The sequence below is a fragment of the Thermobia domestica genome, chromosome 11, assembly GCF_964235325.1.
Source record: "Thermobia domestica chromosome 11, izTheDome1.hap1.1, whole genome shotgun sequence".
NCBI lineage: Eukaryota > Metazoa > Arthropoda > Insecta > Zygentoma > Lepismatidae > Thermobia > Thermobia domestica.
Genome location: NC_137464.1, coordinates 110851667 through 110872471, shown reverse-complemented (window position 1 = coordinate 110872471; position 20805 = coordinate 110851667). Strand labels below are relative to the sequence as shown.

At 36.0% G+C, this 20805-nt stretch overlaps 1 long non-coding RNA gene across 2 annotated transcripts in view; it reads left to right on the top strand.

Annotated features, from left to right (window-relative positions):
- The window catches only part of LOC145663646 (uncharacterized), a 139039-nt gene that overhangs the window by 43346 nt on the left and 74888 nt on the right, over positions 1 to 20805 (top strand). Inside the window, exon 1 of one of the 2 annotated variants that reach the window (XR_014127208.1) lies at positions 508 to 639. The exons of the other annotated variant lie outside the window; for it this stretch is intronic. This is a non-coding gene — a long non-coding RNA (uncharacterized LOC145663646). Of the gene's footprint in view, positions 1 to 507; positions 640 to 20805 lie in introns of those variants that run through there. 2 annotated transcript variants of the gene reach the window in all.

Genomic DNA, 20805 nt, shown 5'->3' with positions numbered 1-20805 from the left:
AATACATATGTAGTATTATTAACGAGGTTACGAAACGTAAACAGTAAGTAGGAAGTAAAGTGAGAAATGAAGAAACATGTTTAAAATTATTGGGATGATGATGATGAGAGGCACAGTATGTGAGTTTCTAAATGAAGAGTTACAAAAAAAAAAAAACTCAGATGTAGAGTATGGCGTTGTATATTGCACAAACGTGGACATTACGGAAAGACGAGATCAAAATATTGTAATTGACATCTCGTGTAAAGTTATTTTATTGAAACAAGTAGGAAAAGTTTTAAAAATCTCTTCTAATATTTTAATTTGTGGTAGAATATATTTATTCAGACTTCTTAGAATAAAAGAGCTACTTTTAAAAGAGAAAGGCGGATGTCCCATTTTAGACACAAGTCTACGTGACCAGAATAAAAGTGGAAAGTGATACCAACACAGGGAGAAACAGTATATAACCTCAGTTTTTTTTTCTAACGAGTTATATTATCTTGCTTCTCGCGAGGAAATACTATTATCCGTTTAGCACTTATTCTCCTGGTTCTTGAAGAGAAGATTTCTGGCTGATCACTAGGCTATGTGCAACGCATTTAGTATTTCACTGAGAATACAAGAAACAAGGCAAAATCTGAAAATGGAAGAATCTTTGTGAGTACAATAATTTTACTTCCCATAAAAGATGCAACCTTGTATTTGCGGCAACAAAATGGTTATGTCAAATATCAGGATGGTCTCTCTCAACATTTGTATATGTTACACATTAAGATTTGATTTTATAATTTCTTTTGTAGCATTAATTGTCAGGAATTTAAATTTGTTTAATTCATCAAATATCTGAAATATACAGTCATTTATGGTGTATGACATATTACTTGTTTTTCTTCTCTTAATATATTCAAAAATTCATATTTTATTATTATATATTGACCACTTGACACCTTTCACATAACCACTATGACTACTGAGTGTCCTCACTCCTTCCCTTTAATATATACAATATATACAATCGATATATACATCAGCAAATATTAATTATTCCAAAAATTAATAAGAATCATTAGGAGGAGCCATACTCGGAAAGTTGTATGTTAGGAGAATGAGAAACCGTAGCTGATTCAGACGATAAACCAGTGAGGATCATTTAGCGTAGATTATACGGGTAAAAGAATATAGTATAAAATAATTAAGATGTTATAACATTGCTGGGGAAGAAATTCTCTGACGGACGAGGCAATTATGGATGGAAAACAAGGAAAATAGAGGAATAGACTATAAGATTAAAGTATAACCTAGTATTAAAATGCTAGGTTTATATGTTTGTCTCTTAAAAAAAATGTATATGTTTGTAGCCAATCCTTTCGACAATGAGATATCGAAAACCACAAGCGCTAGAAACGTGGCGTTTTCACTGGTCGGTTCCAACTTTTGTGTAGATTGTGCAGTTCTAATTGAATATTTTAAAAATGTGGTCGTTATTTCTTTATTACATTTTTAGGGGTACACTAGAAGTGTTGATTTTTTTAAAAAAAAGCGTCACATCCTCTGAGTTATACATCCCAACACAACACTGTATATCTCGGGGTTGTATATCTCTCAGGCATTTGTTTCATGGTCAAATGAAAATGAAAAACGAAGGATAATAATTTTTCCAGTCTAAGACGAATCTTCATTGTTTGAAGTGTTTTGCCCAATGAACATCATACATAACTGACATTATAATTAATTGTGTGTGTAATGTATTTGCTTATTATATATTGTGCAAAAAGAAAGAAAACTCTGATCATACATAAATTGTAGTAGAAACTCGAACCGGAAGTAGGCTCAAATCTCGCAAACGGTGCGATATTGAAAAAATCTCGCTGATCTTTATTCAAGGAGATTCATGCTCATATGTGAATGATGCGTTGTGTTAGGAGCGCATGTTCAGCTAGTATTCATATTATTAGTATAATTAGTTCTTTAAGATGAAATTCCATAAGAATTATAGTACACAGAAACTTCTAAATACATAGCAAGTGACCTATCAATGATAGAAGAAAATTATTATTAACTAGTTGTTCCTCCGAAACTTCGGCTTGCTGTGCGCTATAGGCCTAAGTTAAAATGTGCCTAATTAAAGGTTCTAATTGTTTGCATTTAATGTTTTTAATTCTCAAATCTAGTATACTTACTGCCCTTTTCCTATTTTGAAGTAATTAAATTGAAACAATGCCATTTTTTCCGTCACAATAATTTTTAAATTTGCAAGTTGTCTACACGCTAACATCATCTCTTGGTGTCAGGAAGGAGATAGAAGTCAGTGCATCTACTGACGACTATTAGCGTGATTGTGAACTATTAGTAACGTGATGGTCACACGGAAATGAACTTGGATTATCCTGATGCACAGGATAGAGCTAGATTCCACTAATTCTTAATTCAAGTAGTTTCCCACTTGTCTTACGATTTTGACGTAAGTTTAATTGGGATTTAGAAGGATTCTTTGTTTTATTGTCCCTCTGAATTTTTACATGATAGAGTGCTCAAAAGTAAAAAAATAATTGATTATTGTTATCTATAAAAAAAGTTTTGAAGTCGTGCCAAGCAGAACAAATAAGTGCCTAATACTCGTATAAAATTATTTGGATGCTAATTTAATGAGACATTAATTTGTATGACTTGATACAACTTCAAAAAGTCTTTGCAGATAATAAGTTATTTTCTGCTTTTAAGCGCTCTATTATTTTCTACTTTTTGGCGCTTTCATTGTTTTCTTCTTTTTAGTGCTTCTTAGTCGGTTCATATTTTTTAAAGATTTTATTTTATTATTTTCAGTATATCGTTTAATTTTTCCACTTTTTGTTACTACAGTAGCTTAGTTAGGTACCTAGAGATAAGACACTGACTTCCTATAAAATGAATGCTCCTACGAAATAGGCATAGACATGGTGTTTCAAAACAACACTAATAACGTTTCAAAGATGATTCCTGACACCAATACAAGAAGAAAAGTTCGTGTGGACCTCTGGGGAAAAAGTGTTTTTTTTTCAAAGCTAGGACTCCCTATACGCGTAAAAAAGGAATATTGTAATACGCGTTATTTCATTTAACACGAGAAACTGTTGAGTGGCGGTCCATATTAGCGTAAGAGACATCATATATACGCCTTTCAAAACTACATATTTCAGCAATATGCAATGTGTGTGCAAGGTATTTTCTACAGGGCATAATTTCCAGACATGTGCTGCCCATTACTTCAGCTGCGCTAGAACCAAACCAAACCACTTAGCGTAACAGCCCTTTTCGTAAGTCTGAGCCGCTCCAACTTCATCTGTTAGCGACAGGTCAGTGTTCTGCGTCACCAACAGGCATATCAGGAGCTTTCTAGAGCTAGTAGCCCTCACGTCTTTTATTGACATGACTCCCCAATTTGCCTCATGTCGCTGGGTGGACGCCGAAAATTGGGAGGCACCGGACGGAAATTGAACCCGAGACCACGTGGACGTGAGTCGAACGCTCTAGCCAACAGACTATGGTGTTCCTTTCAGCTGCACTAGAGGCTTCTATATATTCATGCAGCGTCTGTGATGCACTCAAGAGTGTGTAAATCTCTATGGTAGATTGCAGATACGTCTCAGAACATGAGAGTCCCATGAAACGAAATCTTTCAGTATAACATCACACAATTATGTCCGTTAGACTAAAGGAGACGGGTGTCCCATGAAAGGAAGATGAGATATTCGGATTATCTCGAAGTCAGGAGCTGTTCAGACGCTCTCAGAGCAAACACGGACACACGTTATATCAATTAAAGCTTTAATTTGAAGTCTGATTGCACTACTTTTCTTGTTTAATTATTGTAATATTACAATAATTACAATATTATAATAATATTGTAATATTAGGACGAATAGCAATCGCAGGAGTTAAACACTATGGAAGATACGAAAACAGTCTACAAAATGTTTCTAAAACATATACCCATTCATAAAGCAAGTACATTCAATAGCTTTTAAATATTTTTGATACCTTTTAACAGCCATTTCATCAGAGTATAACATAATACAAATCCATGCAATTAAATAATTCATAATTAGTTGGCTAGAACATTCACATTGTATATGAATAAACTCGTCAAATAAAATGGGATTGGTTCTGTAAAATATGTCTACGTTATGCCTATGATATAATACATTTTAGGTGCAGATTAAGTCTAGGCACACCACTTGAAATAATTGTTGAATAATTATAATGCTTTCACTATTATCTTTCCTATTATCCTTCAAAAGATTTGCGCTGGGAGACATAACAATATCTCATGCAGTATAGATATGCAATGGGCTACCAAAAGTAATGTATGAAAAATTAAAATTATTTCACAATTTGCGTCCGGACATATGCCATAAAAACTACAGCGAAAAAAAAAAAACACACAAATCAACCTTGCTAGCTGGCTGCTAAACTATACAAATGCTATGTAATCAGATCAGAGCAGGATGAAGCTGGTGGCTCCAAACATTAGCACCGGGGTGCGTCCTAAGGGAGCAGACGCTTCAGTGACTGTAAGTATGATCGTAAGCAAAGGTAGTGAAAGCACGCGGGGTGTTGCAATGATACGAGTTCCTATAGACTTATTGTAGTTTCATAATAGTAACGCTACACTTCTAAACATAATATACAGCTTTTATTCCCTATGCTGAAATACTCTGCCGGCGAAAGATAGAACCAAATGTAGTAAATTTTCATATGCACTTACCTATTTTAAGTGCTGTAAAGCATGATTTTGCACTAGCAACCCTACAGCAGTAAGCATATAATACAGGGTGTCCGAAATGTGGCTAATGTTTTTTTTTAAAGTGTATAGTTTTAATATGGTCTGAGATACAGAAGAAAAAAACATTCATATTGAAGGAAAACTCAAAAAGTTTTATTCATCAAATTTTCATACTTGAATAATACCGGTGATGGCGCTAGTATAGCTGATAAACAAAAATGGCGTCGACAGGCGAAAAGGCGCAATGCGTGTCGTGGTTTGCAGAAGCAAAAAGTGTTGTTCAAGTTCATCGAAACTTTTGACGTGTTTACCACAAGGATCCTCTATCACGCAAAAGTATCAAGGCGCGGAAGGATCAAGTTTTATCAACGGGGAGTATAGTGGAACAACACATCGGTGGTAAATCGCGTGTGTCAGAAGAAAATGTGGAAGCAATAAGAGAGTGTTTCTCACGCAGCCCGAGGAAGTCAATTCGCGGAGCGAGCAGGCAATTGGTAATTCCAAAGTCAACAGTGAACGATGTGGTACACAAACGACTACGTTTGCGCGCTATAAAGTGCAATTGTTGCAAGAAATTAAGCCCAACGATAAGCCACAGAGAGTAGCATTTGCTACTGAAATTCTGGACAGGGTTGATTATGACCATAATTTCCTATTGAATGTTGTTTTCTCTGATGAGGCAACTTTTCACTTGTCTGGCTGTGTTAACAGATACAATATTAGGATATGGAGATCTGAGAACCACATGCGTACATAGAACATTCTAGAGACATTCTCAAATTGAATGTTTGCTGTGCTTTAACACGTAATGCAGTAATAGGCCCCTTCTTTTTATAGAGACATGCTTCAATACTTTGCTGTTCCCCAGTTGCAACATTTGCAACCTAAAGTGAAATTCCAATTGGATGGTGCCCCGCCACATTGGAGCCTACAAGTGAGGGAGTACCTTGACACTGAATTTCCTGACCATTGGATAGGCCGTGATGAGCCAATTAAGTGGAATCCATGCTCTCCTGATGTTACCCCCTGGACTTCTTCCTGTGGGGGTATGCGAAAGACCTTGTGTATTCTGGTGAAAAGGTGCGTAACCTTGATGAACTAAAAAGCTGTATTAGGAATGCGATTGCTTCAGTAACGCTTCAGATGTTATAGAATACGTGGAGAGAGATTGAGTTCAGCTAGATATTGTAAGAATTACAAATAGAGCTCACGTGGAGTTACACTGAGTTAGAATGACTTGTAAGTAAGACCAAATAAACTTTTTGAGTTCTCCTTTAAAATGCATGTTTTTTTTCTTCTGTATCCCTGACCATATTACAACTATACACTTTAAAAAACCGTCAGTTCTATTTCGGACACCCTATACATCTCTATTACAACTTAATTCTGCCGCCCTCAAAAATTTGTTCCTTATAAACATGTGGTTCATTTGTTGTTATTTGTTCTATGCGAATGTGGTGTGCCTAACCTTGACTAGCACCATATTTTAATCAAGAGTTTCTGACTTCGAATACATAATTTCTAGACCAATTGTCTGATTCTAGTGTAGTTTGGATTATTAAAAGGCTTAGAAATACATAATCATCAGTTTTACTATTTCCTCTAAAAAATAGATCTAAATAACAATTTCTACGAAGATAAATGATTCAATAACTATAAACTATCTCGTAGTTTTAAAATTTTGTTTTTCGGTTTTAATAGAAAAATTATGATGGTAGAAGATACTAAATTATCTTTCCGATGGTATTTTAAAACAGGAAATTTAATCTTTTATTAAATACCCGGAATCTTTTAATAACGGTCGCCGCACTACAGCTTTATCGACCAGGTCACTAGAATTTATATATATATATATATATATATATATATTTGCAAGAATTGTTTTAAAACTAAATTGTCTATACAATTTAGCAGTTTTAATGCTGCACAAAATGGTTCGGCGGAAGTCAAAATCGTGTTTTCATGTTAAGATTTCCATAACACTATATTCTGTCACTGAATGTCATTATACAGGGTGGCCCAAAAATAGGTATACAGTCCCGTACTGATCGGCTCATAGCATTTTATATCATTTACTTATTGTTATCCACACAGGTATTGACTTAGTTTCTTCCTTATCTGTTCTTAATTTATTTTCACTTACACCTTAAGCTTAGAACAAACCAAAGCAAATAAATTTATTTTCTTAATCAATTAAAATGCCATACTTGATCGATGGAGGTCTGTAAACCTACTTTTGGGCCACATGTATAATATCACATATAAAGTAAAATCTCTTTATAAATAAACAAAAGTTTTAGGTGATTTCAATTATTTTTTTTAACAGGGAGATTGTTTCTGGAGTGGTAAATACAGCCCTATTTTGGTTGAGTTGTAAATACAGCCCTATTTTGGTGAATTCTCAATAAATATTAATGTTCTTTTTATACAAAACAAAATATTATTTTGATTAAACTTATTACTTCCAATTTATTGTTTAACTTTACAGACTTACAACAAGTCGGCACAACCAAACTACCTAAATTCGATATAATTAATTATAAACTTAATAAATAATTAGTTACAATTTAAACAAGAAACATGCACAGATTAAAAATAACAATGGCAAAATAATAAGCAATATATATATACAACTGTAACAGATATGCAACGGTCACACAGAGAAAAATCCGTTCTCCGAACAGCGGTATATTGTACAAATATACGGTATCCTCTTGCTTACTATAGAAATCAGAAATCAGTACGGAGCATACGTTATCCGTATGCCGTACATAGGCACTGCCCTTAGGTGTTACATCATGCCGTTGCAGGATGCCTGACATCTAACAGTTTTCCGTATATCACATGCATATACTTATGTTACCTTCGTCAGCTATATGTTATATACGTCCATTTGTATGTGAGATCCTGACCGTCTACATTGTTTCATACGTATAGATGGAGCACTTATACAGAACGTATTATAAAACAAGCGTTTTCAGTTATACGTCTACTGTACGTTAAGTCCAAAAACTACAGGAATTATGCATGTAACCTATATTTTTAAGTACGCCACCAACAATTTTTTTTTCTCAGTGCAGTTACAGGGCTCTGATTGAAAGATGAGTTCAAAGTAGACAAACAAAGCTTGGTAGCAGTCAATACGGGATAAGTCAGCGGGGAGTCGGAAGTGTTAGGAAACGCCAGCTCCACGGTTCCTCATATCCAGAATAACGCTTGCTGCGATCTATTATTTCACGCTTATACATGTAAGAAACGTGAAATATATCGTGGAAACACGGCATCTTATTATATCTCCGTCACTTTTGTTCATTATTATTACTATTATTATTAGATCAGCAAAAGCTATATCATAAAAATGTCACATAGAGATGAGTCGCTGCCTTTCCAATTTCTTGTTCGCAGACAGTAGGGAGCTAGAAATTTCATGAATCTCAAGTAGCTATTCTTTAAACGCGTTAATGTTCTAAAGCATTTGGCATGGCATTAGCGTTAAGAATAATAACAGTTCACAGAAGCGTTTGGTGGAAGAAAATTTTCGGTTTCACTTTTCCTTTTTCTGCTCTCTCTGCCGGGCGCAGATAAGCTTCAAGCGAGTGTCAGGCTCATATTCAATACCATTACTTCTTTATGCTCCCTTCCCAAATCCTTATATGTCGCTTATTTTTAAACACACTAACAGCATGACTAGGGGGGAAGAATAGTTGAAAAAAAAAAAAAAAAAAAACGAGAAGATCCTTTAGTAACTTCCAACAAAAGGCGCTCTATAGTGTGCATGGATCAGTGAGCTATTTCAATCCAGGCAACAAGATAATAAAAACTTACGTTGACTGGTTCTAGAAAGAAAGTTATGTTTAAAACATGACACTGTGAAATTACTTTATGCAGAGATTTCCTGTTCAGTCTCCGTGTACTATGTCGGCCTCCTCTTTCACTTTTCTCTTTTTAACGCTCACCAACGAGAGGGGAAGAGACAGAGAGAGAAAAAGAAATAAAAGTCTTATTTTATTTCTGAAGCTATTTAATTTTATTTGTGAAGTTTCTATCTATAACACATGTATGCGATAACGTGATCACCGGTCAAGTTCAAATGCAACCGGTGACAGAGGAGGCTTAAGTTAATGAAACTATTTAAAAATAAATAAATAAATAAAGTAACACTACCAGAGGTTAGGGGATCATACAGGGACTAAACTCCCTGCTCAAACACTTGGTCAAATCAGTAATAACCATATCGCTACTAACTAAAATACTACAAAAGGTACCGGTAGTATTTTGTATAACAGATTTATTTTTAAAACAGTAAAAACTATGGACCGATCCGAACATCCGCACATTTTCATAAAAGCCGATCCGAACTATATTTAGGGTCCTAGAAAGAGGGCATGTTCGGGTAAAAGAGGATGTCTAGCCTCTACTACTGGACTTTTGTTCCCTCTAATGAGTCCGGAGAGTAATACTCGTTATAAACTATATTATAATTGTCATATATCATGAGGGCCACATCATGGTTCGATTTCCAGCCATGCGAGTTTGTGGAAATCACTTACTCCTCCCCAATTGCTTGATAATCATTGCCCTCCATTGATCACCCGTCTCCTTTAATATGCAGGACCAATGTTTCATTTTTATCTCAAAGTCGTTTGGCCGTCCAAAGGACTTAGTGGCAGGGCCGGATTTTCCAATAGGCCCGGTAGGCCCGGTCCTATGGGTGCAAGCTCCCAGGGGGCGCACGGCCGAGAGAAAAAAAAATTAAAAAATATCTAGAAATAAAAATAAATAGCCATAACTTAACACATTTTTTTAATTGATTTTAAAAAATCAGGCTAATAAAGCATTCTAATTTTGAAGTTCATTGGAACAAATAATTGTTGGTAAAGTTACCAATCTTTTGTTAATACATTAACGGTATTTTGTTAAGCCCAGAACCAAGTAAATTCCTCAAAAAACTTGCAATGATAAAATTGCATCGTGGAGTGGTGTTTAAGCAATTAACATATAGGCCTGATATAATTTTTTAATAAAGGTTTTTAGGAAAGTAACTTTAACCAGACTAGGGGGCGGAAAAAATTATTGGGCCTAGGGGCGCCAAAATGCTAAATCCGGCCCTGCTTAGTGGATTGGACATAACGCTTTAATTTTAATTTGCTTATATTGCTACTTGCTTGTAACATTTTGAAGATCGTCCGATAGGGTTATGGGAAGTCAGAACCTCCCTCAGCGGAGTACTTAATTTTAGAAGGGATAAAATGGTACCTTTTATTTTCGAGTCTTTCTAATAGGGACCCTTTCTTTATGTTCTTTTTTCCCTTATTTTTTACACACATTCTTACTTCTGGTTTTTTTTTTTTTTTTTTTTTTTTTAATGGCATTGGGAAGTGAATTTTTATGCAATTATTGATCAATCCTTTTCTCTATCTATTATATAAAATGTGCATGCGTGTGCTTCTGTAAGTTATAGCATACAGTTGTTGGATGAGAAAGTTAGACAGAAAACGCTTGGGAAATAATTTATGTTCCTCGTAGAGCGACCAAAAAGGGAAAAGAACAAAAGAAGATGGTGAACTCTTGCGTGGAGATGTTTTCCTTTAAAAGTACTTTTTATTTTTCCTCTCCTTTTTCTCGTCTCCTCATGCAAGATGTCTCATCCAATTTTTCTGGCTCTCTTCTTCACTGTTATTGCTGGTAACACTGTCCAGACATAGGCAGCCGATCAATGGACAGCTTCCGGTGGGAAATCAAGTAACCTAACGTACGCTGAGTCAATTCCTCCTTTCTGAAAGATTAAGTACAACGAGTCCAAGGTCTGGACATCTTGTGCCGTCCCCTTATCCAACTTCCCTTACATACAAGGTAGCCAACTCTCTTCACATCAAATAGAACTACCAATTGTAGAATTTTCGGGGGTCGCCATGGCTCAGTGGTAGAGCATACATCTCTGGTGTATGGGGTCCCTGGTTAGATCCCAGCTCGCGCCAAGTGAACTTTGTGGTGGATAAACACCGTGTGTGGTGGTTTTCTCGGGGTTCTCCCGTTTCCTCCCACTTTCTTTATTCCACCATTTTATTCATTTCTCATCATCACCGTCTCCTTTAGCCTAGCCAGCATAACCGTGGGGCGTTAAACTTAAAGATTTCATTTCATTTTCATTTCCAAATGTAGAATTTAAACAGCCAACATTATGTTCTCTAAGGCCGTTTAGACTCAATATGTTTCACATATTTCATCAGGGGCTGCAGTGGCTTAGTGCTAGAGCGGTCTCCTCAGGTATGTGGGGACCTGGTTCGATCCTAACTTCCGCTTTGTGGTGGATTTTCTTGACGTTCTCCTGCTTCCACCCACGTTCGTCATTCCACCATTATCGTCCATATCATTTCCGTCTCCCTCAGCCTTGGTATTTAATTATGGCGCGTTAAACTAAAAAAGAAAAAAATCATCAAACTATGATTGAAGGTTTATGACGCTGTATTAAATGTAATTTTGGGTTTATTTAATTATTTATTTATTGAAGTCTAACATCCTTTTCAGCACCGAGGCCATATAAGAAGATCTACAGATAAGGTGGAATCTGAACCACTGAAATGCATTAAAATTTTATTGTAATTTCATACAGAATGAACCAAGGACCATCTGTGCTAATCTCGTGCACACTAACCACTAGGTCAACGATAAGTGGTATAAGAAATTTCGTGGTTGCATACTATATTGCATGCAATGATTTTCCATCCAACTTTACTTCATAAGAAACAAACAAAAAACGCTTTGAGGTAACATCTTCAGTATCACTTTTATTAGCTCCCATTGCCAGAGTTAGTGTTTTGAGACGTTTTCGTAGAAAAATAGAAGGGGAAAGGTGCTAAAATAAGGAGAAAAATGAACTTTGAAAAAAAAAAATACTATTTTCTTCAACTATTTTGGCAAATGCTTTTCTATCCAATTGAAAACCCAGACAAAGCACAAAATACTTGACTTTGTCAAAATTCTCCGTACCACAAACAACAGTGCGCCCAATCCACGACGGCTCGGAACATTGAAAGAAAATTTTCAAAAGCTAAGAAAAGCAGAAAAGGGAAAGAAAAGATAATTTTTTGATAGATTAAGAAAACAAAGGATAAAGAGCGCAAAAGAAGGGGATGTTGTAATATTACCTCTCTTCCGAACTAGAGCCAATATTTGACACATGCACTACTACTGGGGAGCTCGTTTTTTACTTTAAAAGGAAAAAAGTGCGTATCTAAAAGTCCTTAGCCTACTCATTATATTCTAACCCACTAACTTAGAATTATCTGACTTGTGTCTGTCACGTAACAAATATATAGATTATGTAACACCATTATTAGTTTTCTTACTCTGTACAAGTGTTCTCAGCTTTTAAATATCGAGTGTAATTCATTTCAAGAGACTAAGAATGTGAACTACGAGTACATATTAGCATATCTGACTTCTATCCATCAAATTTTATTGTTTAACTTTGGTGCCTTGCAATAATAGACAAATGTATTCTAATGTGTAATTTATGTATAACGTCTACAGAATTATCTCCCTGGACAATCAACCAAATGAAAGAAACAAGTAACGAAAAATATTATAATTTTAATTACAATCTTTAATTTTGAGTATAGGCAGGAAACCCGAATATCCTCTTAGGAATCTCATTCAAGTCTTAAGTTTAAGATTTGATGTTGATGGTTGAAATCCTATTGACATGATAGAGCGTTATAAGTCACAAGACTGGTGATCGTAAGATCTGCCTGTCACGGGTTCGTATCTCCATTACGGTACGGTGTTATGTATTATTCTTTCATGTATTATTTCATTATATAAAAAGTCATTACTCATTTATCCCGTGTTCATTAACCTAAAAGTACAACTCTAAATAAAAGTAATAAATCGGTAGTTGAACAATGTAGTCTCTAGGCCTCTGCATATAGATGAATGGACGGACCAACATTCTAAAACATTATAGATATGAGCGGTCGTGACACATATAAATCCGTTGATATATCAAAATCGATATTATTTCTGGATTACAATACGTTTTACTTCCTATTGTCGCTCTAAAGCAATGAATGGAATGAAACATCTTAGTATTCCCTATCGCGCAATGTTTTCTTCTCTCTCACGCTCCAAAATTTATCATGTGATAAGGTATTAAGCAAAGTACATAAATATCTCCAGTAGTACAGTATTTCTTTGGTTCTTAGTTGTTATTTATTTATTTACTTAATTATCGAGTTTTATGTTTCAAGAATTTGTATATAACACTGAAAGAGAGGATGAGAAATTATTGATGATAATGAAATGATTGGTGAAACGACATTATAAAACACTCATTTCTAAACCCAGACCCAGATTAACGCCTAGACTAAGTAGGCTGAAGCCTAGGGCGGCATATTTAGCCTCCTCTCTCTTTCTCTTTCTCCTTACATTTTACAGACTAAATTAATTTAGTGTACTAGAAATTTTGCAGGTGAAGATTTCTGCATTACAGATTATAATGTATGTTTCCTTTTTCGAGTGGTCGTGCCGTATCAAACATTATCGATATGAGCGACATTAAAACACATAATCCATTGATATATCGAAATCGATATTATTTCTGGACTATAAGACGTTTTACTTTCCTATTGTCGCTAGAAAATAATAATTAGAAAGGAACATCTTAGTGTTTCCTATTTCGCAATGTTTCCTTCTGTTTCACGTTTCAAAATTAACTATGTGACAGAGTAATTGGCAAAGTACCTTTCCCCCCCAAAAAAAGTCTGCAGGAATCTAAAATTGTAGCAGCGACTGGTGCTGAATTTATTTATAATGACAACCTAAGAACAAACTCGAAAAGTGACTTACCTCGATCGTTATACCTTGCAAAAAGTTGATCAAAAAGTAAAATTATCTTCACGTAATAAAATGGACAACAGCAACAACACCACCTCCAAATCCGGGAGTAGAAATTCCTTTAAAATTACGACACTTTCAAGGGTGTTTCTTTCGAGTACCTGTGTAGCGCTTGCATTCCGTATCAATCTTGACTTTCTTAAAAGGATTCGAACCTCGATAAACAAGTCTTGTGATCAGAAACGTAATATTTTACGCTTCCAGTTGTTGTACTTGAATGCACGATTTTCTTGCTTTATTTTTTTGTTGTTTCCGTTTCTTCTCAACGTAAATGGGAGGTTCAGAGAAGGTTATGCCTATTCAATGGATAGTGTCGTAGAATATAGATGGAGATTAATTTTCTGCTCCATTGAGTTTACACAGTCGATGTTGAAACAGTAATTTCTACCTTAAATATTTAGTAGACAAGCAATGGTAGTAAATTGAATATTAACACTATGGAATTGATATCAATGTTTGTATAACTTAAACGTATAACATGTACTAAATCACTATATGAAAAAGAAATGTTGTGTATCTTGTAAATTGTGTCTTGTCAAAAATACCTCCCTCTTCTTATGTATTCAAAGTGTTTGAATATTACAATAAGATGAAACAGTACTAACACACTTATTATGAATATTTTCGTTAAATTAGCGTAAAATAATTGAACTAGAAGCAAAACTTAAATGTGGTCTCACTTTTATCCACTGCCAATACTGTTATAAGGCAATTTAGAGAGAATTCAAACATTCGAACGCTGAAAAATGAAATTTAACTCCAAAGAGCAGGGCTATCGTGGATTTAGACTCACGTATGAAACATTTTATCAAATCTTATCCAGTATTTTTTTAGCTGCGGCATCCTAAAATGTGTATGTAAACATTGATTTTTTATATAGGGAACAGGAGAAATTTTCAGTCGAAATACGCGAACAGCAAACTTCTTTAACAGTTTTCCTATATAAGCCAGCAAATCAGCCCTACTAGTAACCGGATAGATCATTCAGTGGTAAAATAATAAGGAAAAAACTTATAGAGTCAGAGATCAGAAGGCAAGGAACCAGTGCTTAAAGTGACATCAGATGAGGTGACGGTATGGAACAAATATGACCACTTAGAGCAGTAATTTTGACAGAACCCTAAAGAGCATCTCTGCTCCTGATAATTTTGCACCACTTTTGAAGTGAAAAATCTATAGAAAGAAAGAGAGCGTAGGTGAGGACTAATATACTAAATGTTTTACTCCCCACTATCATTAACCTAACAGAAATAAATATGCATAAAATGATTTTGCTTTCTTAAGATTTTGCTTAAGCATATCGGCGATCTAAATATGGAAGAACAGGGATGGTACGTTTACTTAAACATCGCATTTACAATAACATAGTGATCCAACGGGGCCTTTAAGTGGATTAAAACAAGAAACCACATATATACCCATATTATTTTTCGTCTCGTTCTCGTTTCGTAGGCACTCTCGTCTCGTTTCTAAGTATCTAGTATGATTCTTTCCAATCTCATTTCCATTTTCAAAAGCTTGTTCTGGTCTCGTCTCGTGGTCAACACTAATTTTCTTATAATTGTAAACACAGAAGTCCAGACAACGTGAAAAGAATAAGTTTGAACTTCAAAAAACAGTCCTGTCAATGCCAGGGGTGGATCCAGGTCAAACATTTTAGGCAGGTACGGTACTTAGATTTTTTTTCGACGGGGGTGGAATTGCTCGCACAAATGTTGAAAAAAATCAAGAGCCCAAATTCTGCCATTGAATAGGATGATAGAGAACTCTTATTTCTTTCGAAGCAGCATACACGAAATCTTTGATATTACAAACATATTTGTTGACTCAATACTAAATGCATATATTTTTTTCTACACACAAATTACAATTTAAATCAGTTATTTTTACCGGTATGCCATATCGGCCGATTTTCTAACTTTCGGATGCATAACCGGCTCACTTTAAGCACTGCAGGGAACAGCGTTTTTTAAAAGTAAAATTATGAAATAAGAAAAAATAACGGCTGATAGTAACATATCAGACAAGTCAGAAAAAATACAATATTAAAATAGTGAGAAAGAGACATTATATACACCAAGAGACACGTTGCTTCATGAAAGATATCGTTTCTCTTAAAAAAAAAAAAAAAAAAAAAAATTGCTGTCAGTGTTCATCAGTAATTGAAACATGGGTAATTCTACATTAAGAAATTACCAACTCCTGCAGATAGTTTTGTACATCGAATTCTTTTTTTTTTAAGTACGATAGGATATCCTTCCGTGCTGTGGAGGTCACATTAAGATTCTTTCATTTGTTTGTATGAGACGAGAAGATTTTTAAGAATAAAATACATGACATACCAATATTAAAATAATGACAGCTTACTACGCGAACACTCTCTTAATGAGCAAATATAATTTATACAACTAAACTTTTACAGTAACGATTATGGAACTACTAAATCTTGCTCGCACTTACAACTGGGTGTGTTGCATTATCATGGAAATTGATACTGAGACAATATTAAAATAAACATTTATTTAAAATTTGTCTGTGCCTTCCAGAAAGTTGTATTTTCCCATTTTACTAGGGGAAAAAGAAAGAAAGAAAAAACGCAGGAACACTTTTGATGGCCAAAAGAAGAGGACAGTACGGGTAAAAGAGGATGTATGATAATCCTATTTAAGAGGAACTGGTTACATTGACTATATTAGTAACTTTGTTTTTGCATATCTTAGAATATGGTTTGAATAAGCCCAAATTATTACAATGTTGCTTCGTCGAAAAGAAAGCAGTCGGGATTCGTGAGCAACGCTCCATATATGAGACGTTCAGTACACTAACAAAAAAAGCATCAAAATTGATTCACTACCAACTGGGCTTTCTCACTAGCCACTAGATTGAAAATTTCCTCACAAATCAACATTCAAACTTACCATATTTAGTGACAAAAGCACTAAATTGGCAACACTGTGTGCTAGTAAACAAGAATGGTATGTAAGATAGATGGTGGTGTGGCAATGCAAGTAGTGCTACAAGCAGAGGTATTAGCAAAACAGTGTACCATTATATTGTTTCGATTGCAAAATGCTTTCAACTACTGTTAAGCACAATTTGTTAGGAATTGGCAACTCTGAATGCAAAATTAGCAAAACTCGTAACTGTCAACTATATTTTTACTGGTTCCGATAAATAATATTTGCTCGATAACCATTGCAATGGCGCTATCTAACGAGCAAATAGAGAATTAGACGGCACTTACCATAGCTGTGTCATAGAAGGCACTTCATTGTGGAACACTTATGTAAAAGGAGAACGGCCTATCCCACGTCTTGGAATTATGGTAGTGTTGGAGAGCAATATACCCATGCCATACTGTATGAATTTCGCCAAGACATTCAACCGGAGCAGCAACACCAAACATCAATGTTGTAAGGTTGTTGTGGATGTGTGGAAGTGCCAGAGGTTGCGTTTGGAGACACAAGTATCACCGAAAGGCCAAGAGAAGAAAGATTTGTGCAGCTGGACAACTATACTCTGCGAGAAGCTGGAGAAGCAAACCCAATGGAAACTGTTGAAGAACTAGCCAGAAAATTCCATTCGACAGTTCGTCGACAGCTGTAGGACCTTAGTTACGTGTCGAAACTCTGTAAATGGGTACCCTATGCTTTAACACCTCAACAAAAGCAGCAGCGAGTGGACATCTACAGTTCTCCTGCTCACCCGTCAAAGACGTGAGCCATTTTTTCGCAAAAGGGTGACAGGGAATAAAAAGTGGATTCTCCGACATTACACACAAATGTCAGTGGATATCTAAAGGGAGGCTACAGAAAATGTACCACAATAGACCCTCCACCTGCAAACTGATATTTAGTGTCCGTATGAATCCGTATGAATCCATTTTGAGCTCTTGCCACATAACTAGACAATCAATGCAGATGTTTACTGTCAGCAGCTTGAATGCCCACTTACTGATTCCTGGTTCATCGCAAGGATGTGCTAAGTTACGGTGAGAACGTACACCACACGGCAAAAAACCTATGCTATAATACAGGAATGAGGCTAGGAGAAAATTCCCCACACTGTTTTCACCAGATATTGCACCAACAAAATACTGTCTTTTTACGCAGTTTGCAAAACTACCTTTCCGATAAAACACTGCAAGATGAGGATGACGTGCGACGAACAGTGAGCCAGTTCTCTGCCTCCGAAACTGGTGACTTCTTTCAACGGAGGATTCAACAACTGGTTGACAGGTGGCAGAGCGTTATGGAGTCCGATGAAGACCATATTTCTGACTAATGGTAGTGTTCCAAGTAAGATATTGTTCCTTTTCTCACGGTGCAAAAATACGACATTACTTATGAGGTGACCCGGTAGCTATAAAATGTCTAAATTGGCAACACTGCTCGTGTCTACATATTGCCTCGGAAAGTGGCAACCCTACCGAAAAAGATCAGGCGAAATACAGGGTGACTATTTAGGACCATAACAAGTGAAAGTGGAATAACTTTTTTACTTACCAAGATCTATTGCATAGATTTGTTGCACAGACACACACAACAATAATTCAGAAACTGTTTCTTAAACAAGTTAAGAAAACTAATGAACTTCTAAGTATGCACCATTAGTTGGGAGCAAATATCAAAACGGTATTCCACCTCAACCCAAACATTCTTAAGCATCTGTGGAATGACGTTGCTTATTGAAACCACAATTCTTCCATACAAGTCTTCCAGATGTTGAACCTGAGTAGAATAAACCTGATCCTTATCAAGTTTCCAATAGAAAAAGTAAGATTTAGTGATCGTGGGCAATGTTATGAACTTTGAACCTGTTCCAATCCATCTTCCATTAAAATGGTCATCGAAGAAGTCTCTGATAACGTGAGAAAAACGGAGTGAAGTTCCATCTTAAAGGGTTGTTTCAAGTAGAAGTTGGGACAAGGCATATCGCTGCAAAATGTCTAGATAATTGTTCGAATTTACTGTTGGCAAATGAAGAAATGAAGAAACAAGCTCCCACAAAAAATCATGACTCCAAAAAGATCATAACTTAGTAGAGATGACCCACAACTCACTCCCTCATCCGAAAGAACCATTCAGAAGATTACTGCACTCCTTATAAAACGATCAACGCACTATAAAAATCTCTCATTTCTACCAAAAATAATTCACGACCCACTAGACATTCTTACTAGCCAACTTACTGTTGTTATCAAATTGTTAAAATGTTTCAGTGTAAAATAGCCTAGTGCTGTATCTGAAACCTGTTATAAATAAATAAAAAAAATTAAAAGCAGATTTCTAAAAATAATGCAATACTTGAGTTATTTTGTCATTTATAAATATGTTAACCTTTTTTAAACGATATACTTAATTATGACCATTATCATTAATATATAGTTAAAGAACTTCATATAACCCTTTCTAACAGTAATTGATGTTTAACAACGGTCTTCATTCATGTATTTGTCTGCTGATTTGGCATTTCTCATAAGCTGCTTGTCTTGTAACGTACACAGTGGTTACGAAATTCACTGGAAATCATGTTCACATTCACTAAACTCTGCAACCTGGATTCCATTATTGTCAGATCAAGTCTGCCTCTCTCCTTACTCCACTGTTCACTCATCAACGAAACTATACGCTCTGCATTAGAGCTAAGTGCTGGGAGGCTGAATATTTTGGCAGCAGTGATTGCTATTCTGAGGAATCTAGCCGTTCGAAACGTCAGACCCATTCACAAGCAGCACATCATTATCGACAGTAACTATAAGGTCAAACTGGCCCAAGAAATAGTGTGCCAAGCGGACTATCTTACACGGAGTCTGCCACCCCGTCAGTATCTTCAGTCAGTTAATAGTAGGAGTGACGATGAGCGCTCAACAACGTCTGATACGTGAATTGTTACTGTACGAGTTCGAACTTGGACATAGCGCTGCTGCAATAACTCAAAACACTTGTCATGTGAAAGGGGGAGATCCAGTGAATTAAACTACAGTAACTCATTGCTTCCAGAAATTTCGTGCAAGTTGTAAAAATGTTGAAGATTATCCAGGATCTAGCCTCCAGAGGTTAACAGATTTTGATTTCGGATTTAGATTTCTGGGCTTTAGGCACCTATGGCTATTGAGTCCATCACGTATGAGAGATGACGTCCCTCGGCGAGCACACTATCGAGCGAAAGGGAAGGAAGGAAGCGGCCTGAGACCTATAGGTTAGGTACCACCACTTTATTTGCCTGGTGTGAATGAGGAAAACCCAAGGAAACCTCATTCAAGATTGCTGGCCTGATAAAGCTTTTTATAATTTTTCGATCGAGTGCCGACCGGGAATTGAAGTCAGGATCGCTCGCACCGAAGGCGAGAGCGGTAGCAACTACGCTACGGGGCCACATTAACAGATCCTGAGTTCATAAGACAGATCATTGAGGAAAATCTATCATCAGCACACGACGATTGCCAAACAAACTCGAAAGTTCCAGTCCACTAGAGTGGGTTACCTACATGAACTCGAGAAAGCCATCAGGAACTGCCGCATTATGCTACAGGGTTCATTATGAAAGTAATGAGCATTGCTTTAGAAAAACTGTTTTATTGTTCCTATTGTTACAAATATTTAAAATTCCTCAAAATACGCTCCTTCTGCATCGATACACTTCTGGAGACGTGTTTTTCACGCCTGGAAAGCATCTTTAAAGTCCTTGGCTGGAATGGCTTTTAAAAACCTTGTAAAATGGGCTTGAATGTTCTGCACAGAGTCCCAATGTTTTCCTTTGAGGTGTCTCTTCAAACGGGGAAACAAAAAAGTAAACTAGGAGCCAGGTCAGGACTATAGGGGGTGGGGGACCACTGGGGTTCTGCTCCGGGCCAGGAATCGACGACGTGAAGGCGGTGTGACTTGGTGCATTGTCGTGGTGGAGTTTCATTGAGTCTTTGATGTCATTTCGAACGCGTTCACCTGTTACACATTATTTTCTGCTACTTCTACATTTGATACCGATCTCTTCGTTCTAATCACTATTACTTTTGATTTTCGAACGTTTATTTTCATACCTCTCACCAAAATTGATGTTAATTCAACACAATTCAGTGGTTGTACCATAACTACCACTATATCGTGTTATTTTAACTCCAAGGGTCCGGTGTTGCGGGCAACATAGGCCTGGCGCTACCGATTTAA